The sequence below is a fragment of the Leguminivora glycinivorella genome, chromosome 20 (genome assembly GCF_023078275.1).
Source record: "Leguminivora glycinivorella isolate SPB_JAAS2020 chromosome 20, LegGlyc_1.1, whole genome shotgun sequence".
NCBI lineage: Eukaryota > Metazoa > Arthropoda > Insecta > Lepidoptera > Tortricidae > Leguminivora > Leguminivora glycinivorella.
In genome coordinates, this window is record NC_062990.1 from 14,699,157 (window position 1) to 14,723,768 (window position 24,612).

A 24,612-nucleotide genomic window follows, 5' to 3' on the forward strand; every position below is an offset into this window, starting at 1 on the left:
GTCTGTCTGTTTGTCTGTCTGTCTGTTTGTCTGTCTGTGTGTGTGTCTGTCTGTGGCATCGTAGCTCCCGAACGGATGATTTTTTTTTATTTGAAAGCTGAGTTAGTCGGGAGTGTTCTTAGCCACGTTTCATGAAAATCGGTCCACTAGGTCGCGGTCGGGGGTTTTTCAAAATTTTAATTTTGTGGTTAGGTTATATATTTAAAAGGAGAATGGACATTTTGTCCCATTGATGTATACAGATGGGACATGGCCCGTTTGAAAGGGCTTATTAATAGCATTATTTTGTTGTATGACACCAACTTTGGATCACTTGCAAGGACTGTGTTATTTAAAAAAAAAGTATGGCGAATATATATATATATTTTTTATTATAAATGGACTTACTCTTGGCCACAGACTAGCCAAAGGAAAAGACGTGGCCTACGATGGAGTGAGCTCGCCCAGAAGGTGCCTGTTTACTAATACACAAAATACTAACATAATTAATTATTATTACCTTAATAAACACTTAAAAGGATTACACATGTTTATTCTGTTTATTACTTCATTTTAATGTATAATTTATATTGTATTCTCATAAGAAAATAATTGAAATATTTATTTTTAAATTAATGAATTCCAACTCAGGCTCCAAGGTAGATGCTTAAGATAAAAAGGCGTGGAAGGATCTTGTGGAGGCCCTATGCACATATAGGCTGCCCTAGGACAATCAACAACAACAAATTAATGAATTAGTTTAGGTTATTTCTAAGATATACTATGATAACAGATGCATAATCATTATTCGCCTGCCCTTGTCCCAGTCATTTGGGATCAGCGCTGTATGTTCTCTATTCTATAGCCCGACACATCATTCACTTGCTTTTTAACTCCCGACGCAAAAACAACTGTCTGCCTGTCTGACTGTCTGTCTGCCTGTGTGCTAACATTGCTAAGAACACTCCCGACTAACTCGACATTCAAACATAAAAAAATAAATCTAAATCGGTTCATCCGTTCGGGAGCTGTTTGAATGTGGAGTTAGTCGGGAGTGTTCTTAGCAATGTTTCATGAAAATCGGTCCACTATGTCGCGGTCGGGGGTTTTTCAAAATTTTAATGTTTCATATCTTTCATACAGTCCACCTACCTTTGATAAAACTGATTGTGACTAACAGAAAACAGTACCTTAAAGTTCGGTAATTAATACCCTTTTATCGATAACAGTCACATCACTAGCTAAAATCGCCGTCAATAGAAATTGTCAACAATGTAAACAAACCATTCTATAAAAAATCAATATTCTAGCACAACTTTATTATTTTAAAGGTTGTGGGTCATAATGCGAGATGAATTTATTAAATAACACATGGATTTAGCCAGTATCTGATGAGTTAGAATGGAAATTAAAGACATTTTGACTACAAGGTTTGTTTACATTGTTCACAAATTCTATTGACGGCAACTTTACGTTCCAGTCTCACTAAAATAGTTTAGAAATACTGTTGTTTAACCTGTGTGTTTAACATTGGCTTTACTTCGATAGTTTTTTTAGGACTTGTCATTGAACTGGCTCCTTGGAGGCTTTCATTTGACCGTATTTGTTGAGCTGCAATCCTCTTTAGCGGAAGTCAATTAGGGTAGACTGTGGTAAATCGGGTCACAGGGCGAAGGCGGTTAGACTGAATTGTTGGGATTTAAAATATTTCTTGTAACTGAGGTCATGCACAATTGCACAGGTTAGAAGGGCTAGAGACGAGACGAACCAACTAATATTTTAATGATCCCATTCCCCAAATTCTCTTAAGTATTCACTATTAATCTTGAGTATCACAAATTTTTTTGCGCCACAATGAAAAACGCCGTTTTTGGAAATGTTTGATTGGCTCTAGAATCTTTAAAAAGCAGAATATCAAAAAAATCAAAACGGTCCGACACGGATAAAAATAATAACAATCTGTGTTGAAAAAAATCATTGCTCTATCTTCAAAAACCAGGGAGGAAATAGTCGAGAGCGTTTGTATGGAGAATTGACCCCTACCGTATCGTCTTAAAGATCATCGCTCGGTGACGAACTATACTACTCACTCGCGCTATCATTACATACATACATACATACAACATACATACAATCACGCCTGTATCCCATAAAGGCGTAGGCAGAACACATGAAACTACTAAAGCTTCAGTGCCACTCTTGGCAAATAAGGGGTTGAAAGAAAATGAAACTGCGACATTGCAGTGACAGGTTGCCAGCCTCTCGCCTACGCCACAATTTAACCCACATCCCATAGTCGCCTTCTACGACACCCATTCATTACGTTACGTATGTTTTTAACCCCCGACGCAAAAACGACGGGGTGTTATAAGTTTGACGTGTCTATCTGTCTGTCTGTCTGTTTGTCTGTCTGTCTGTGTGTATGTCTGTCTGTGGCATAGTAGCTCCCGAATGGACTAACCGATGGATTTAGTTTTTTTTGTCTGAAAGCTGAGTTAGTCGGGAGTGTTCTTAGCCATGTTTCATGAAAATCGGTCTACAATGTCGCGGTCGGGGTTTTTTTCAAAATTTTAATTTTGTGGTTAGGTTATATTTACACGGCAGCAAATATTATCTTTTGTTCGTTTCTAACGTCGATAGCTCATAGCTTTTTTTTTTTCAATTTTTTATTTTGATATTTTTAGAGAATTTCAGGTCAAATGTATTCAGACTCACGACCACTTTTTATCTCAATGGGAGTGGGACAACTTCCAGAATTTCCATACATTTTCATTACTTTCCTCTTTTGTTACCCCATAAAAGTGGTAACAAAATAAGAAAAAAATCGTATGGGTTAAATTGTTCTGTTCCAGAATTTCCATATATTTTTATTGCTTTCCTCTTTTGTTACCTCATACAAAGTGTATGGAAAATGGCAACAATATAAGGAAAAATCGTACGGGACAAATTTTTAACTGTTCCAGAATCTCCATATATTTTTATTACTTTCTTCTTTTGTTACCCCATACAAAGTGTATGGAAAATGGTAACAAAATAAGATTTTTTTCATACAATACAAATGTTTTAATTTTAAGTATGATCGCAAAATCTAGTGATTCTTAGTAGGAATGACATAAAAAATATCAATTTCAAAGAAGTTGCAAAAAATAGTTATTTGTTATACAAGGGGGCAAAGTTGTATTTTAACGCCGAGTGTGGAATTGAAAAACGAGTAAGTGAAAGGATTCTATAGTTGAACCACGAGCGAAGCGAGTGGTTCGAGAATAGAATCCTGAACTTGCGAGTTTTTTAACACACGAGAAGTAAAATACATTTGCACCCGAGTGTAACACAAAACTTTTCCCCTCACTATAGCGAGGAAACTACAACGCAAAAAATGCGTTTATCACTGCTTCCAGTAGTTCCACAGGTGGTAAATCATCTTTATTACCCGATTCACCTACTTTTATCAATTTTAAAGCAGTTAATTTGATTTTATTCAAGGTCAAATTACTTTACCCACTAGTGGATAAAATGCGTTTTTACCCGCTGGTATTAAAGGACAAAACGCGTGTTTCCGAGCTAGTGAGGGGAAAAGAAAATTAATGTTCTTTTGGTGTGCCCAGTGCCTAAAGCTGCATGGGTATCGTTATATCAATATTTGAGAAGGGTTAAGCCGTAAGCATAACTTTTCTCATACAATCTTGCAAATTTTATACGGAGATTGCGAGGACGATATAACTCAGGGAGAGTTTTGGGGATATATTTTATAAGTAGAACACACAAAAGGTTTAATAGATTTGGCAGTTTTTAAAGATTCAGTTAGTTTTACTAGACTTTTGTAAAATGCGAAAATTATGCGGATTAGGTAAAATAATACCATAGGGTACCTTTTATATTTCTTAGTTTGTCTTTAATGAAACAATAGTCCATACTATAATAATACACACTTACCCATTCATAATATTATTATGAATGGGTAAGTGTGTGTGTCTGTTTGTTTGACCGTCTTTCACGACAAAAGGGAGCGACGTATTGACGTGATTTTTTGTGGAGATAGTTGAAGGGATTATGAGTGACATAGGCTACTTTTTGTCTCTTTCTAACTTTCTAAAAGCTAGTATTAATAAATGAAATACTCGAAAAATCAGAAGCAAAGAAATGAAATTAAAAAGTGGCAACATAGTATTGTGACATGCGAAATCTATTAAAAACAATATCTGTGTTCAAGCGCTGTAAAGCTGAAGTGCCTTTGTTTACAAGCACTGAAATTTGAACTGAACAAGATCTAGATTTGAGACGAAATTTTAAAGAATGTTTTTGTTCACCAACATCCTCCTTGCGTTATCCCGGCATTTGCCACGGCTCATGGGAGACTGGGGTCCGCTTTGACTACTAATCCCAAGATTTGGCGAAGGCGCTAGTTTTTACGAAAGCGACTGCCATCTGACCTTCCAACCCGAAGGATAACTAGGCCTAACTGGAATTAGTCCGATTTCCTCACGATGTTTTCCTTCACCGAAAAGCGTCTGGCAAATATCAAATGACTTTCGCAAATAAGTTCAGAAAAACTCATTGGTACGGTACGAGCATGGTTCAAACCCGCGACCTCCGGATCGAAAGTCGCACGCTCTTACCGCTAGGCCACCAGCGCTTCCTTCAAATGTTTTTGCTCACCCTCGGTCAAATATTTATGAAGTCTGAAACTTGAGATCTTGAGAATCTTGATTTCATTGAGCTTCTTTGTGGTTTTTTTGCTGTTGGTTTATGTTACAAATGTTTTATTGTAGGTAGACAGACGTAACAAACTACTCTGACGAAAATTTGACGACCGGTCTGGCTCAGTCGGTAGTGATCCTGCCTGGTGAGCCGCGGTCCTGGGTTCGAATCCCGGTAAGGGCATTTATTTGTGTGATGAGCACAGATATTTGTTCCTGAGTCATGGATGATTTCTATGTATATAAGTATGTATTTATCTATTTAAGTATGTATATCGTCGCTTAGCACCCATAGTACAAGCTTTGCTTAGTTTGGGGCTAAGTTGATCTGTGTAAGGTGTCCCCAGTATTTATTTATTTAAATTTACCGTTCAACCCTTTTTGACACAAACAGATTAGTACCTATCGTTATGATCCTAAAAGTGAGTAATAATCTTCCTCACATCTTATAAAAAATATTCGAATAAGGCAGAACGTCATACTTCATTGGTTTTATTACCCACATAAATATTTTTAGTTCTAAATTAGATATTTTACTTATTTTTATCGTGTTATTGATTCATTTTGCAAATTTTCTTTTTTCTCCGCTTTTTAGGGTTCCGTAGTCAACTAGGAACCCTTATAGTTTCGCCATGTCGGTCTGTCTGTCTGTCTGTCTGTCCGTCCGTCCGTCCGTCCGTCCGTCCGTCCGTCCGTCCGCCCGTCCGTCCGTCCGTCCGTCCGTCCGCGGATAATCTCAGTGACCGTTAGCACTAGAAAGCTGAAATTTGGTACCAATATGTATATCAATCACGCCGACAAAGTGATAAAATAAAAAGTGGAAAAAAAATGTTTTGTTAGGGTACCCCCCCTACATGTAAAATGGGGACTGATTTTTTTTTTCATTCCAACCCCAACGTGTGATATATTGTTGGATAGTTATTTAAAAATAAATAAGGGTTTACTAAAACCATTTTTTGATAATATTAATATTTTCGAAAATAATTGCTCCTAAAGGAAAACAAAGTGTGTCCCCCCCCCCTCTAACTTTTGAACCATATGTTTAAAAAATATGAAAAAAATCACAAAAGTAGAACTTTATAAATACTTTCTAGGAAATTTTTTTTTGAACTTGATACGTTCAGTAGTTTTTGATAAAAATACGGAAAACTACGGAACCCTACACTGAGCGTGGCCCAACACGCTCTTGGCCGGTTTTTTTACATTATTTCAATAAATCAAGCTTATTACGTATTTACAACAAACTGCCTAACTTTTGGCATCAAAAGTAACTGAAGCAAAGTAAAATATGTATGAAACGTCGTATCGTATTGTTCCGTCGTACGAAATGGGCAGAAACTGCAAAAATATTCAACAAATTTACAACTGGGGTGAGTCGGGTCGCTTGGTGTGATAGGAAAATGTATGCTGTAAATTTTTAACCCCCGACGCAAACACGAGGGTGTTATAACTTTGGCGTGGCTGCGTGTGTGTATGTCTGTGGCATCGTAGCTCCCGAACGAATGAACCGATTTCGATTTCCTTTTTTTTTTTTGAAAGCTGAATTATTCTTCTGCTGAAGTGTTCTTAGCCATGGTTGATGAAAATCAGTCCACTATGTCGGGGTTTTCTTTCATTTTTTTTTTTCGTTCAGTGAGTTTTAATTTATTAAAATTAGTATTGTACAGCAATTTCGACTGGGGGGCAAATGAAACTGATCCATTCTTTTCATGTTTTACAATGTTTTCATTATTAATTCGAGTGTTCACCGGTTATACAGAGTGGGGCCTGTAACAAAGGCGAAGAATTGAACTGTAGGCTATTCTCCTGATACTGATCAACATTTGTTCAGTGACTTTTAAAAATTATGAAGTCTTTAAATTTTTAATTTTTCATACAAAATAAATATTAGCTTCAATGTACGCCATTATTGTTGTCATTGACGTTGTCTGTCACACTTTAGACTTAACAGAATTCGCAATACATTACCTCTTAGAAAAAACTTTCAAGGGTGATAAAAATCAAAATACAAGTTATTTTTAAAAGTCGCCGAACAAATGTTGATCAGTATAAGGAGAATAGCCTAGAGTTAAATTCTTCGCCTTTGTTACAGGCCCCACTCTGTATATGGCATACGTGTTCAGTGGATACATGTGCAACTCAACTTAATGTGTAATAATGGAAAATGGATCAGTTACAATTGCCCCCCAGTTTTCCTCCCGCTGTTTCTTATACTTTTTAGTCTTTAAACATATAAAAACCTACCTAAAATCTTACAAAAAGCATTTCTTCTGACCATTTCATGCTAAACAAACGCCGTAATATAAACCAACTGCCCAAAACACGGGCCTATCTTCCCATTTGGAAAGAGTTAGTTTCGGCATAAAAATAAAGGCTTTTCAGACAATCCTTTCTGCTCAGGTGCGCCGTTAAAGTAAACAATGGGCATTAAAAGTAATGTCAGTTACGGATAATATATATTTGGGTTAAAGAATAAGGTTTTAGGACTTTTTGTGTGGGTGAAACGTAATATTCACTACAAAACATCTATATAACAATAATAATAAATAAATATTATAGGACATTCTCACACAAACTGAGACCCATGGTAAGCTCAAGAAGGCTTGTGTTGTGGGTACTCAGACAACGATATACATAATATACAAATACTTATATTCATAGAAAACATCCATGACTCAGGAACAAATATCTGTGCTCATCACACAAATAAATGCCCTTACCGGGATTCGAACCCATATATATGTCACCGTAAAATTGTAAAAACCGTTAGTTTATAATTTCACTAGCGAGATTATGAACTAACGAAATATTGTGAACCGTAACGTACAGTTCACAATTTAACGAATTGTTTTTCGTTAGATTATAATCTAACGGAGAGAAACGGTCAAATTGTAAACTGTCATATGCGTCAGGAGCTAGCGCTCTGAATGGTCAGTTTTTTATTAGATCGTTCTGTGTCCATAGAGTACCTAACATAAATAGACACTACAATCACAGATGTCAATTAATGTGTTAAAATAGTACATTATGATGCAAGTGCGTAAAAAAGGAAGTTAGAAACGAGTGGCGATAAATTAATGTTTTAAATCGACACGCCACGATACGAGTTACGAATTTCGTTTTCGCACGTGTATCGTACGACGTTTATAAGTATAGATCGCTCTCCGAAGTTTCGTCCTGACATATAATGAACCACTTCTCGCACTAGTGCGTAAAAAAAGCACCATCTGTACTGATAAGTAGGTATATTTGAGTACACATGGTGCAGTTTTATGGCACTAGTGCGAAATGTGGTTAATTATGTGCCTATATCGAAACTTTAAAGGGCCATATGTATGGACTGAAAAACGTCGAACGATACAAGTTCGAAAAAGAGGAAGTTTGAAACAAGTGTCGATAAATCAAAACACGACTGAAAGAAGAGTAATGTACTAATAATTGACATCTGTGATTGTAGTGTCTATTTATGTTAGGTACTCTATGGGCCCAGAACGATCTAACAAAAAACTGACCATTCAGAGCACTTGCTTCTGGCGCATATGACGAAAACGAATTACAATTTATCGGTTTCTCTCCGTTAGATTATAATCTAACGAAAAATAATCCGTTAAATTGTGAACGTTACGGTTCACCATAACTGGTCAGTTCATAATCTCACTAGTAAGATTATAAACTAACGGTTTTTTTTTTCGGAAACTGAATATTAAATCACAAGAAATATGCCAATTAAGCCGCCACATAACAAGCAAAGTAACTGATAATTTTGTTTATTTGGCGAGTTCGACCATTTCCTTAAACTATATATCGAATTTTGATGATAAAAGTTTAATGAGGTTTTTGATTGACATCTGTGATTGCAGTGTCTATTTGTGTCAGTCACTCTATGGCCACAGAACGATCTACTATAAAACCGACCAATCAGAGCGCTAGTTTCGTTCCGACGCCATGACAGTTTACAATTTGACGGTTTCGCTTCGTTAGATTATAATCTAACGTAAAAATAATCCGTCAAATTGTGAACTGTACGTTACGGTTCACAATATTTCGTTAGTTCATAATCTCGCTAGTGAAATTATAAACTAACGGTTTTTACAATTTTACGGTGACATATACATAAAAGAAGAAACTGACTGACTAACTGACTGACATATCAACGCACAGCCGAAACTGCTGGTCCTAGAAATCCCAAATTTGGCACTTAGGTTCCTTACAAGGTTTAGAAGAGCACTAAGGAAGGATTTTTCAAAATTCACCTCAGGTTTGAAATGGGGGGCCAAAGTTTGTACGGAAAAACAAGATTACGTACGCGGGCGAAACCGAGGGAATATAGTACATAAATAAATATTATAGGACATTCTTACACAGCTACATACTTCTTCTATATTTGATCGACATTTTTTTAGTACAGACGGGGCGACTCACTCCGCGATTCTATCGCCGCGCTACAAGTACATGCTGGCGGCCGCAAGCTCGCGGCCTAATCAGGGCTGGTCCGCGTTCTCACGGAACGCACGTTCGCACTTTCTATTGTTATTTTACGTCGCGAGTTTTTTTTAAAGGTTCATATGCGATGTCCGCGCGTGGAATGGCTAACAATGCTAAGTTAAATAGACATAATGAATAAAATATGTACCATAGGACATTCTTACACTGATCTACTATTGATTAAGTCCCAGGGAAAAGTTCAATAAGGCTTGTGATGTTGGAACTTAAACCAAAATACTGTATATATACCTGGAAAGTACCCAAGACTTAAATATAATAGTAAAAAAATTTTATCTAATTAATTCGTTTCAATCCATAGGCAACCCCATCCGACGCTGCGCACGTGCGGCTGGTTTCTTTGTAAAAATTTTGTAGGCATTTAAAAAGGCGGCATTTCGTGAACATTAAAGCAGTGGGCCTTCTGTACTTGTACTATTATATATTCTGTGGTACAGATGTTGCTTTTTTTGCGCACTAGTACGACAAGTGGTTAATTCCTGTTCAGGTCGAAACTTCGGAGGGCGATATTACACGTACGTATTGAAAAACGTCGTCCGATACGCGTGCGAAAAGGAAATTCGAAACTCGTGTCGATTGAATACACTCCCTTCGGTCGTGTTTTTCTTTATATTAAAACAAAAACATACTATAAGAAAATAAAGTAAATACACCGCACGAACACACAAAAAACTATTCCCATACACTGATTTACAACCCAAAGTTCAACTCTCCTAATAATTTTATATTTGCTAATAATCCAATAAAATGTTGCCGACCCCACTCAATAATATTTACTATCAGGGATCGTAAACTGTTGGTCGCGTGTCTTTCGACCTCTCCTTTTATTGGCCGCTTGACCCGCTATCAATAACTTTTTAGAAATATTTCTGATACTTTTTTTGGGGTTTCTCTTCAATCATTTTTTATATAACCTATCTTATCTATAAGTACTAAATATAATATAATATATGAAGAAACAAAAAAGTAAGATATATTCCGTATTACGTTTTTTTTTTTATTTGTGTGTCTACTCTTATAGCATTTCCTCTTTTCCGCACTTATATCGTAATGTATTATTTTGATTTTCTATTTGACGACCGGCTGACCTAGCGACCTTGCCTGCTAAGCCGCGGTCCCGGGTTCAAATCCTGGTAAGGGCATTTATTTGTGTGATGAGCACAGATATTTGTTCCTGAGTCATGGATTTTTTCTGTATATAGGAATTTGTATATTATATATATCGTTGTCTGAGTACCCACAACAGAGGCCATTTTGAGCTTACCGTCGGCCTCAGTCAATCTGTGTAAGAATGTCCTTTAATATTTATTTATTAATATTTTTATTTATTTTTATTATAATTGACATTTTGTATAAAAGATGGTGTACCTACTCACCTGTATCATTAGAATTTTCAATACCATTTAATTGATAAAAGCGTTGGTGAAGATATTAATCTTGCCTAATTGAGACGTATACAGAGTGGGGCCTGTAACAAAGGCGAAGAATTGAACTGTAGGTTATTCTCCTTATACTGATCAAAATTTGTTCAGTGACTTTTAAAAATTATGAAGTCTTTAAAATTTTATTTTTCATACAAAATAAATATTAGCTTCAATGTACGCCATTATTGTTGTCATTGACGTTGTCTGTCACACTTTAGACTTAACAGAATTCGCAATACATTACCTCTTAGAAAAAACATTCAAGGGTGATAAAAATTAAAATACAAGTTATTTTTAAAAGTCGCCGAACAAATGTTGATCAGTATAAGGAGAATAGCCTAGAGTTCAATTTTTCGCCTTTGTTACAGGCCCCACTCTGTATTTTTGGAATGTTAAGAAGGGATTAGTATATTTATAGTAAATGAAATATAATTTTATTTCTGGAAATAGATATTATTATAACTTGTAAAGCCTTTAGCTACTAATTTTGATATAATTACTTTTATTTTTAATACGATAGTGAAGGAAAAAGTTGTATAGACTGTTTAAAAATGATATTCTGAAACGGACGTTGAACGCTGGTGGCCTAGCGGTAAAAGCGGACGACTTTCAATCTGGAGGTCGCGGGTTCGAACCCCGGCTCGTACCGATGAGTTTTTCGGAACTTATAGTGTGAAATTTCATTTGATATTTGCCAGTCGCTTTTCGGTGAAGAAAAACATCGTGATGAAACCCGACTAATTCCAATAAGGCCTAGTTACCCTTTTTGTTGGAAGATCAGATGGCAGTCGCTTTCGTAAAACTAGCACCTACGCCAAATCTTGGGATTAGTTGTCACAGCGGACCCCAGGCTCCCATGAACCGTGGCAAATGCCGGGATAACGCAAGAACGATAATGATGATTCTGAAACTGATGTGGATAACATGTGTTAAATGGATGTATGTTAATATAACGGACTTAGTAATAATACTTGCATCAATATCTTTAGATTCAGGAGTTAAAATAAAAACAACAAAGATTATTTATGCACATCTGCCCAAAAATAAACAAAAAAATATCTCATTCTGGGTATCACAGATAACACTATCGTAAACTCATAATTTAACATTTTATCTAAAACAGATGTCGTTTGCTCATTTTTTTGACGCCATCACTAAAAGAACGATTCCAAGAAGGATTATTTTATTATCATTATGTAGTAAAAAAACCGGCCAAGAGCGTGTCGGGCCACGCTCAGTGTAGGGTTCCGTAGTTTTCCGTATTTTTCTCAAAAACTACTGAACCTATCAAATTCAAAATAATTTTCCTAGAAAGTCTTTATAAAGTTCTACTTTTGTGATTTTTTTCATATTTTTTTAGACATATGGTTCAAAAGTTAGAGGGGGGGGACGCACTTTTTTTTCCTTTAGGAGCGATTATTTCCGAAAATATAAACATTATCAAAAAACGATCTTAATAAACCCTTATTCATTTTTAAATACCTATCCAACAATATATCACACGTTCGGGTTGGAATGAAAAAAAAATATCAGCCCCCACTTTACATGTAGGGGGGGTACCCTAATAAAACATTTTTTTCCATTTTTTATTTTTGCACTTTGTCGGCCTGATTGATATACATATTGGTACCCAATTTCAGCTTTCTAGTGCTAACGGTCATTGAGATTATCCGCGGACGGACGGACGGACGGACGGACAGACAGACATGGCGAAACTATAAGGGTTCCTAGTTGACTACGGAACCCTAAAAAAGGTTGGTTACCGCATTTGAAATGTGTATATTTTTAATGCTTCAAAATTATTTTCTCTATTTTGGACAATAAATGACGCAGAATAAATAGACATTTACTATAAAATTATTCTTTGAATTTGTGTAGAATTCAAAAAAATCTCAATTCGTTTAATGGCTTCATACAAGGTGTTAAAATGAACAGAAATTCATTTTAAATCTTATTAATCACAATATTCCAAATATATTTGTGAATTTTACTGCTAAGCAATAAATATATACAAATAATTGAAATAATGTTATTATTTTCCTGTTCTATAAACTGAAATCACAAAACTCAATCTATCTCAGTATTCACGCCCATACTTCACTTACAAGCTTAACACAAACTACCTACATATTGTCCAGAATCTCGAAGATCTCACTTCTTAAAACTTTGGTCTATTTTCGAAGCTTTGAAAATATCGACAAGTTTATTCAAAATTTACGAGCTTATATTTCAAAAACGTTTTAGAAGGCATGATTCTATAATAAAAAATAAAAAAAATTATAGGACAGTTTTACACAGATTGACTGAGGCTCACGGTAAGCTCAAGAAGGCTTGTGTTATAGGTATATATCAATACTTTATATACATAGAAAACATCCATGACTCAGGAACAAATATCTGCTCATCACCCAAATAAATGCCCTAATGCCTATAATGTTTTAGAATACAATCCGTCCCTACACATCACGAATCGAATAGAATTCGTACTTTTGGTTCCAGTCGAAGACATATGTAACTCCGTATAGACGGATAAGGTTTAAGAAAAAAACGTACCTCAAAGGCATAAAGAAAAAGGTACGGTGGCCAAGATGGCGTTACACCTTTGGAGAACGCTCCGGTAGATGGCGTGGCGCTAATATTAATATTTGACATTTGAACACATATCAAGCTAAGAATTCGGGCCAAATTGTCAAAACGGAGGTTCAAAAGCATTAAGCTTGTGTCATTACACATTTTACTTTGACAGTAACTCTCTATATTACTCGATCCTCTTTGGTTCTAGTTAATAACCGTTCAGGGCCTCTGTTCAGTTATTAGGTATTTCTTTCACATGAACAATGGTTTTCCAGACCTTTGGGAGGCATCCGCGGAGCCAACGGGCCAACACGTAGAGGCCCTTTTGACACTTTAATGAAATGCAAGCGGTACACACTTATTATTTCCTTTATTTATCTTTTTTCTTATGCTAGGTTTTTTACAATATGAGTATAAAAGTAAAATAAAAAAACACTTACAAAACAATATAAAAACATATAAACATATTATAAAAAACCTAACCTAGGGTGCCGCCAGCAGCGGGGTAGGGCCCAAGCTGCCGGTGGTTAGGGCTGCAGAGAGAGGAACCGTCGGACTATCCGCGCTGTGTCCAAGATCACCGCCTTCTGCATCTGGCCCTTGATCCAGCCACCTAGCGAGAGTCTCAAGATGTTGGTCGAGACTCTTCGCTATGAGACCGTTCGCTGAAACGACTATCGGAACAATGATCGTTGATTCAACATCCCACATGGCGGTTATCTCGTGAGCCAAGTCTAGGTACTTACTGGACTTGTCCTTCTCGGCTTTCACGAGATTCTCATCTATTAATTTACTAACATAACAATTTCTTACAAGATAGGTTACACACTTGGTCCATACAATGAATCGTTAGAATCCGCGACGTTCGCGCTATCACGTAGCTTATTTTAAAATGTCAGTAACTACTAGTGAAGACTGTGCTTAAGAATCAACTGATTGTTATCGATATCGGCAGTACTGAAGCAACTGCAAAATATCGATAAAAAAATGTCACTTACCAAAAAAATCAATAGTACCTATTAATTTAATTTTCACAGAGCTGGCCAAACGCCTAATAGACGCGTCGGGTGACCAGAATTGCCTGTTCTGCGCGGCAATGCCGCCAGCCTTCTGGGCACTCTACCGGCCGGCTCTGACTTAGGTTCTATTTTTTATTTATAGGGTTTTATTTTATAGGTAGATTTAGTTTAGTTATAGTTTAATTTATTAGTTCATAGTATAGTTTTATTTGTATTAGTTTAATATGTACTTTTAACGTGAAATAAATTAATATTAAAGAGCATTATGTAATAAAAATAAGATTTAATGCGTTAGTACTCTCGTTTATCTCTTTGAAAACATATTATTTCAAGTATTATTGCAGTTCAAGGCGAAAGTTTTAGGTATCGATAAATGTTATATAAAATTTGATATTTATTAGTCGCGGCAATCTAAAAACTTTACGCGACATTTTCAAAGTGATCAATACCGAAAACAATAAGGCCAAAACATTAACAATACAAACTTCACAAGTCGCTTCTGAAGACTTTGCGGCCTCTTAGCTTGCGACACCGTGTTTCGGATATCTTCGACCTTTGTAATAAGCTTCTTTAAAACTTCGGAGAGTTAAAATAAAAATATTTTAAGGTGGTTACGTGGTTAGATCATAAATTTAAATAAAAAGTTTTTTTATTCTACTTAAACTACTGTTTTTGCTTTGGTGACGTTATGTTTGGTTGTTTTCTGAATAACCTAACCACAACATTAAAATTTTGAAAAAAAACCCCTTCATAGTGGACCGATTTTCATGAAACATGGCTAAGAAGATGGCGGAGGTGTGATTTTTTCCATTTTTCCTTTAATTTAAAAATATGTGTCGCTCGCAGACGTTTCTGCATGATAAAAAACAAACATGGCTATTGTCCCAGATTTGTAAGAACCTCTTTTTGACACATGACAGCGTCCACAAAACGTAAACTCGCGCAACCTAATGAAATTTTAAATAAAATCCTGTAATAATATTTTAAAAAAATCAAGTTCTTAAAAACAATATTTCGCTTACTTTAAACATAATCTAGCACATGTTTAATTTTTGCGGATCTTCGTTAGTGAGTATTTTACGATATTAATTTATCACCCAGTATTTACTTATTATGTCATTTATCATTCATTTTTATTTTTAAACTAGTGCTGTGGCAGAGTCTGTCATTTCGATTCAAATGACATTTCACTAAGTTGATAGAAATCGTATATTTGTTTAAGCACCTCCTTGTACATAGGGCCTAATCGATTTAACCAATTCGAAATTAATCGTTAGATTTAGCAAACGATACGTCTTAGCCACATCGCAACATACTTCAAAACAAATGTGTCAAAAATGTGAACTTACAAATCCGGGACAATAAGAATAGATGTTGACGACACTCCCGACTAATCATACGGCATTAGTTAAGGTTATTTTTTTTAAATTTAGAACACAAACAGTCACATAAACAAATGGTGTACTACAATGTAGAAAATTTAATTTTCATGGGAAAAGTGAAAAGTACAATTATTAACCTCCAGGTTTTTTTTTTTATACTACGCCAGTGGCAAACAAGCATACGGTCCGTCTGATAGAAAGCGGTCACAGTAACCTATGGACGCCTGTAACTCAAAGAGTCACATGCGCGTTACCACCCCATTAGAAACTTGTACACTCCCCTTTGCTGTGCTAAGTATACGTACACAGCAAAAAGTGTAGTGTGTGTATTAAGTTCTAAGGAGGGTTCGGGTTGCCGATGACTCAAAGGACGATAGACGGAAAAAGTTAGTTCCGTAAGTCCTCCCGTCGTCATCACCCCGCACCCTCGTTGAGCTCTGGCAGCCTTACTCACCGGCAGGAACACAACACTACACACAACCACACACTTTTTTGTGATTGTTTTCTTTTTTTGTAGTACATTTTTGTATTGCCAATATAATGATAATGTAATGTGTTTATGTGACTGTTTGGTTTCTGAAAAAGTAAAAAAAGTGATATTTCTAATAACAAACTCTCACTTTCTTGGTTTTATTTAAGTGACACGAACTACACTAACATTTTATCTCAAAAACTTCTACTTTACAATAATCCTATCATAACTCCGAACGCTTATAAAAATCCCTCATAAAACTAAAGGGCTCGACTTAACCCGTTATAATCAAAGGGATAGTTTTTATAAAGGGTTTAACCCTTCGAGTTTATGGGCCGGTTCAAAGGTTGCAGATGATAGGGTAGTGATGGGCCGTATCGATTTTTTGCGACGTGTTTTCATTTTGCGGGGTTAGAGGTTATCGTTGAGTTTGTATAATATGCGGGAGGATTTTACAAGCTGAAATTTTTTGAGGATACAGAAAATGTGATAAAGAAGTTCTTTTTTATTAAATTCGAATCCAAATGGGAATATAAATTTGTAGACAAAAACTCGGGTTAAAGTTACACAATGATATTAATATATAATTTAAAAAAAAGATAATAATATAAGAAAATAAAGAACATTTATAGTGAAAATTTAATGAAAAATAAATATTTTGACAACCGGTCTGGCTTAGCGCCCGCTAAGCCGCGGTCCCGGATTCGAATCCCGGTTTCCCGGTAAGGATATTTATTTCTGTGATGAAAACAGATATTTGTCAACAATACTCAGTCAGTCTGTGTAAGAATGTTTTATAATTATTTATTTATTTATTACTTATTAATATTTTATATAAAACGGCATAGTCGTCTTATATTTAGTAAATATAGTTTTTTACATTCGAGCAACCTGCCTATTCCTTTTCCTTTATTTCAATAACTATTCCTTTTTCGTCTAGTTTTTAAGAAAAACTTCCAAGCCTAGACATAAAATTTAAACTTCAAGTAGCCACAAAAAGGATTCTAAGCATTGCAATTATATAAAATCAAGTATAAGAGTTAAAACAAATTGGAAAAAATGCGGGTCACAACTAGAAGATACCTATGCTCAACAGTGGCCGATAAAGGTCTGATATGATGATGATATGAGCTACAGTTTAAAAGGCTAATATTAAAATAATAAAATAATCGCTTCTTAAAAAAATATTAGATATTTAGGTACATGGTAACGGCTATTACGAAGTCAGGTTAATGACCGAGACAAATAAAACTATTACCCTCGCATCAAAAAACACAGTCCCCAAACTTTTAATCCATTACCCCAATAACCCTCAAACTTCCACATAAAATAAATTCATAGACCCATTACCTTAAACTGAACCGCAATAAAAAATCTCATTCTCCTTATCGATAAATTTTATCGACTTTTCCCCTCACTCGCAATAATAGCTAGACTATTTTATAGTCGATAGCCTTTTATTCAAATATAGGACGTATCCAATAAGCAATCGTGCCCTCTATATATCTGGGACCTTTTCTGACCTCTGAATAACCTTACTTACATTACCAAAGAAAAATGTGCTCTTATATCTTCACAAAAAGACCACCTACCAGAAAACTAGAAGCAAGTCGCTTACGATATACATTTCGTTAGCGACAATTTCAAGCGTTTCAGCATTACATCCTTATTCAGAATAACCCACGGTTGAACTTGTTACAACCGGTTTAAGTCGCTTAAGGTGCTCGGGAATTTCTTAAGGAAATGTAGGAGTATTTTTAACTGTATGACTTTTTGTAATATATGGATGTCATGGTTTATACAGGTTACCTTTTTTCGTGTAACAATATACAGTGAGATTTGCGTTATGAGAAATTGTATAATAAGTTGTTGTTTTGAAATAAAATAAAGTATGAGTTTTTTTTAAATTATGAATTGGCTTACTCTTGGCCACAGACTAGCCATGCGATGTGAGCTCGCCCAAAACATGTCTGAGGCTTTTTTGATTCTGAAAAGAGTCAGTTTCAGTAATAGGTTATAGAGGCGAGTGGCCTAAAGTGGCTCATCTGACAGAACAGCCTACAACACAGATAATTATAAGAACTTGACTGAACTCAAACACACATACACATACTTGAGGATAAAAGCTCGGCCACACGTGCGCGTTTTGAGAACGTAGGCGGAGCGTTAGCGGAGCGCAATGATATTTAGCGGTGCGCCGGACGGACGCTGGCGTTGCGTTTGCTATCAAAACGCTTTATGTGTGGCGGAGGCTTAAATGCTCCCATCAGCCTATTGCGCCATACACGTGCATCATTTCCATGTCTGTGTGCATGCCAACGAACAGCGAGTCGTGTCATCACGCACGCACACAACTGTATGCTCAATGAGCAAAACGTTCGCCGGCGGCTTGTTCGCTCTTTATTATCGTGATTTAAAATTAGTGGTTTTTCACAACGTCAGAAAATTTATCGAAGTACAATACGGGTAAGCTAATATTATGTCAAACTTCTCTTGACAGTCCTGCGGTAGACTATGTCGGTCTCGCATCGGTCTAATAAGTCATCAGAAAAGGTGCTCCTCGAATATTACACCATAAATCGTCTGCAACAGACGTTAAGGCCTATGATGATGATGATGATGATGATGATTATGATGATGATGATGATGATGAATATTATGTGACATTTAATAAAAAAGAAATAAAGAAATGGGTAGCATTAAATACTTGTTTGCCACCGACGTAGTATAAAAAAAAAAGTTTTAACATACGTATGATGTGCAAACAGTTTTTGATATAAAACTCATTTTCTGTGTTTGTGCTCACAAATAAATAATTCATATTTTATTAAAGTAAATTCCTATCAAACAAAAGCAGTAGATATTATTTAACTTTCCTAAACAATATAATATCTAGTCACGAGTTCCTGTTTAACTTATGATAGGAATTATCAGAGCATAAACTGAAACAAATATAACTTTCGGTATTTAAAAGTTTGAAACACGTTGCTCGGAGTTTATCTTTATTAACTTTTAGTATTTAGTTTTAAGTGCTTTTTAGCTGTTTGTCTATGCAGGAAATCATAAGAAATTTTTATATGTTTCTAATACGATTTTTTGCCGTTTTAGAATAAAGTACAGCGGGGTATAGAATAAATTAAAGTGCCCTTACCGGGATTTGAACCCGGGACCGCGGCGTAGCAGGCAGAGTCACTACGCGCTAGGCCAGACCGGTCGACAAATGAATACGTTCCAGGATTCGAACCTAGAACCGTGGCTTAGCAGGCAGCAGGGTCACTAAGCGCCCTTGCCCTGTAGGCCTAGCACATGATGGCCGCGGGGTATGTCGCCGCGAGATAGACTACCCGTCCTTATGTCATTAATACAGTTAGAAGAAGACGTGGCATCTATCTCGCGGCGACATACTCCCGCGGCCATCATGTGCTAGGCCTACTGGTCAGGGGTGCCGGAGAGCGCAGTGGTGAAGTGAAACGTTCCGAACCCAGTGCGCTCTCACAACGGAAAAGAGGGTGAAACGCCGGAGTGGGTTTAGTGGGTAGGGCCGTTTCTCCCCTTCTCACCAGGAGAAGGGAAAGCAACGGCGAGTCCCACACAGCGTGCGCAACAGCATTCCCACACCGTCAAAAAAAAAAAAGGGTCACTAAGCACTTATTTGTGTCACCATCCTCCTTGCGTTATCCCAGCGTTTTGCCACGGTTCAGGCGGTTAGGCTTTTATATGTGTGATGAGCAAAAATACTTGTTCCTGAGTCATGGACGTTCTCCATGTATAAGTATTTGTATATTCCATCATCATAAGGCCTCTTACATCTTGACAGATGATTTAAGCAGCGTCTGAATGCGAGAGACAACGCCTCGCGTGACTATATATAGACCTATCCGGGAGTGACATGCCCGTCCGCATTTCGTACACGTAAATTGAGGCCCCACCGCCGAGGAGAGAGTATCGCGACTGTGTCTTTTTGAACGCTTTACGGCTAAGTCTTGAAACCAGGTGTTGTCGTGGGTTTCTCTACCTTTTGCGACGATACTTCTCCACTCATTGCGGTCCGATACAAGTTCGTCCCACGTGTTACAGTCGTGTTACAGTGTATAATCCGTACTAATATTATAAATGGGAAAGTGTGTGTCTGTTTCTTTGTCCGTCTTTCACGACAAAACGGAGGGACGAATTGACGAGATTTTTTAAGTGGAGATAGTTGAAGGGATGGAGAGTGACATAGGCTACTTTTTGTCTGTTTCTAACGCGAGCGAAGCCGCGGGCAAAATCTAGTATATATTTATGTTTGTATGAGTAATCATAACACAAGCCTTCTTGATCTTGCCGTCAATATGTTCAAGAATGTCCTGTACACTGAGAGAAATTTGCATTGTGAATTTAACAAGTTCGACTTGTTGCGGTTTATCCGTTTGAATCAGCCAATCGTATGTTTAAAACAATATGTGTCAGGTTGTTTTTATAAAATCGACTTGTTGATTCAAATATATTGCCGATTCAAATGACAAGTAGCTTGTTGTTTGAAAGAACACGTAAGCGCTATTTTAACCAAAAAACTTGTTGAACGAACATGAAAACTGGTTGTATTTTCTCTCAGTGTAATATTTATTTATTTTATTGTTTAGGTATTCAGAGCAATAAAGCGTTTCACTATAAATCCTCGAACGCCAAACCCCGTGTAAAGCGAACTAATTTGCTTACAGGAACCAGGGCAATCGCCGTCTGACCTGAATTACTAAAACATTGCCGGGCACTAACGCAATCTGCCTAAGGGCTAGCACTAACTTTGTTTAACACTTTCGAAACCGGGCTCTACGCGGCGCTACGACATTTTCGCTACATACGGGGAAACCCATGTAATCGGCTACGCTTCTACGAGCGGTGTACCCGACAGTCGGGTTCTTGGTAGCGAAAGTGTTAAGTGATGGCATTTTTAACCCCCGACGCAAAAACGATGGAGCGTAAGTTTGATGTGCCTGTCTGTGGCATTGTAGTTTTCGAACGGATGATCTGATTTAGATTTCGTTGTTTTTTAGGGTTCCGTACCTCAAAAGGAAAAAACGGAACCCTTATAGGATCACTTTGTTGTCCGTCTGTCCGTCCGTCCGTCTGTCAAGACCCTTTTTCTCAGGAACGCGTGGAGGTATGAAGCTGAAATTTATATCAATTACTCAGGTCTACTGTCCCTTGAAGCTGTGAAAAAATCAAACTTCTAAGCCAACGCAATCAAAAGATACAGCCGTTTATGCCGCAAATTTTCGACACTTGCAAGGGAATCAAAACCTACAGGGTGCTTCCCGTGAACTCAGAATCTTGAAATTTGGTACGAAGCAACGTCTTATAGCATAGATAAAGGAAAAATTACGAAAACCATAAATTTTTAATTTTGTACGGAACCCTCGGTGCGCGAGTCCGACTCGCACTTGGCCGGTTTTTTTACACAAACAAGCCAAAGGCGAAGACGTGGCCTACGATGGAGTGAGCTCACCCAGAAGATGCCTGTTCATCCTTGATTTTAAGGTTACCGGGTTATATGAGCACGGAAATATCTTTTTTTTTTGTTTGATTAATTAGAAGTGTTCTAAGCCATGATTGATGAAAATTTGGGTAAATTTTGCACCGATGCAGTGATGGCTTAACTAAATAAATAAATATTATAGGACATTCTTACACAGGTTGGCTGAGTCCGACGGTAAGCTCAAGAAGGCTTGTGTTGCAAGAACTCAGACAACGATATTTATAATACACAAATAGATATTTACATAGAAAACATCCATGACTCAGGAACAAATAACTGTGCTCATCACACAAATAAATGCCCTTACCGGGATTCGAACCCGGGACCGCGGCGTAGTAAACGTGTATGAACGACTGAGGTAACATAACAATAGTGTTATCTAACACTGAAACTCAATAGGAGTATATAAATTATATTCCTAGACGAAAACCCTCAAGGTTTACCCAAATTTATATCGCTCAGTATCACGAAGCCATTATAGCTACCCACATAACTCAAGGCATGTTTGTTCTGTACTGTCCTTTAATTATACTGTGCCAACATGGTCTAGGGAGAACAGCCCACTTACCTGATTTAAAACTATGCGTTTAATCCTTGCTCTTGCATTGATTTAAACTTTCACGATTTTTACACATATTTAAAATTGCAAACGGGACTTAATCGCGTATTACTATGTTTCGTATCATGTGGGTCTGCTCCGAGACCACGGGGACAATGCCGTCCTTGAAACGTCGGAGGTTAGTGTTTAAAATAATTATAGTAATACGCGATTAAGTCCCATTTGCAATTTTAAATATGTAATAAGAGCATGTTTAATCGATGACGGTGCTGAGTTCGCTAAGACGTAAGGATTCTTTTCACTTTTGGGGATGGATTTTCAGAAGGACTTTGTTATTAGAACTACTCACATAAGTCTAGGCATGTTCTTTTTTGGGTCATCCTATTTGTATTATTCTAACATAGTGTTGTACAAACAGATCATTCATTTCATTAAAACACCGAATATTATTTCTCTAATAACAAGAAAAAGTCATATCCATATGAGTGACTATTGCGCAAACAGGGTAATGTGTATAAAATGGCGAAATACCTTCTTGACTAGTCACCCCTAGAGAGACGTTAGGTATAACTTTACTAGACATCTACTCCAAATAATACAATACTCTTACTTATACACTGACTTCGCAGTTGGTTACTCACTAATCCAAAAAAGGCATATGTCTCTCTTAAACTGATGTCATGTCTCACTCAGCTCAGAGCACATTGTCATAAATCACAATTCAAAGTAAACAAAGCGTATCTTTCTTAATAATCCTACCGAGATACGACCTTTTTATAACACATTCCAAAAGGTTTCAGTACTTGCAGTAAACGCAGCAGTTACCATAAAGCGAATAGTCTGTTCTCCTCGCGTACCTATCTTCCGTATATTTTACGACGTACGCAAAAATATTATTATATTTCCTCAAATATACAGGAAGCTCGTATATTTTCTAATAAAATATATTTTGGGGCAGTTGCGGTAAAATTGTCTGTGAATTTTGGTCTTATTGTGCACTTTTAGGCCTAAAACTACAAAGGGTGTATTTTTAACCCCCGATCCAAAAACGTGTCTGTCTATCTGTCTGTATGTCTGTCTATTTGTGCGTCTGTCTGTGGCATCGTAGCTCCCAAATATATGAACCGATTTAGATTTAGTTTACTTTTGTTTGAAAGCTGAGTTAGTCGGAAGTGTTCTTAGCCATGTTTCATGAAAATCAGTCCACTATGTCGCGGTGGGGGTTTTTCAAAATTTAATTTTGTGGTTAGGTTATATTAGTTTTAAATGTTATTATTATAAAACGTATTTATGTAGGCTATAAAACTGATACTAAAATATAAGTGTTATTTAGCTATTTTAAATAAAGTTATTAGTTTAGTTATTAGTGTTTAACACCCATACTCGTAAAATTATAATTATTACAAATAGACACTATTAAGATTTGCATAAATTATTTTTGTCATAATAAGACGGAAGATATTTCTTTTTACTTCATAAATGTTCTGTTTTTAACCCCCGACGCAAAAACAACGGGGTGTTATAAGTTTGACGTGTCTGTCTGTCTGTGTGTGTGTCTGTATGTGGTATCGTAGCTCCCGAACGGATGAACCGATTTCGATTTAGTTTTTTTTGTCTGAAAACTAAGTTAGTCGGGAGTGTTCTTAGCCATGTTTTATGAAAATCGGTCCACTATGTCGCGGTCGGGGGTTTTTTTCAAAATTTTAATTTTGTGGTTAGGTTATTAATTTGAAATGCAAAATCTCAGCAATAGGTAATTATTTACTACCTAAAAATCCTTTAACCGGCGTAAGTACATCCTGAATCTCTCTCTCAGTCGCTGTCGTGATTCGCATAGGATCGACTTCTTGGCTACACATTAAGATGAGACAGACTCTTAACTCTAACATAAATTTTAAAAGTGGAAAATGTCTACCTTGAGAGAAGTTTAATACTCTTACGGTAGATGTCACTACGGGTCCCATTGACAAGTGGTGGAAAATTTCGCTGATTTGGTTGAAGTCTTGGTAGCTCAGTTGGCAGAGCGCTGGGCAGACGTTTTCCACTTTTAAAATTATTCTACGCCTAATGGCATCGATTGCAGGCGTTTCTGCGAATCAGAAGTAAAAAAAATCAATCTTAAATCAATTTTTTTTAAATTATTAATGGACTTACTCTTGGCCACAAACTAAGGGTCCCCCCACATCTAGCGTCTCGCGAGCGTCGCGTCGGGCCAACTGTATGGGAAAAGACGTCGCGTCGACGCGACGTCGACGCAGCGTCAGGCTTTGCCCATACAGTTGTCCCGACGCGACGCTCGCGAGACGCTAGATGTGGGGGGACCCTAAGCCAAAAGCAAAAACGTAGCCTATGATGGAGTGAGCTCGCCCAGAAGATGTCTGTTCACTCTTGATTTGAAGGTTGCCGGGTTATATTTCCCAAATCCCAAATCAATAAAAATATATGCGCTCGGAAATATAGCCACCGGCAAGGAATTCCACTCCTTGGC

General features: G+C 36.8%; 1 protein-coding gene across 3 annotated transcripts in view; it reads right to left on the minus strand.

The window, feature by feature from the left end:
• The window catches only part of LOC125237073 (nephrin), a 457,494-nt gene that overhangs the window by 344,002 nt on the left and 88,880 nt on the right, over positions 1-24,612 (minus strand). The window lies entirely within an intron of this gene.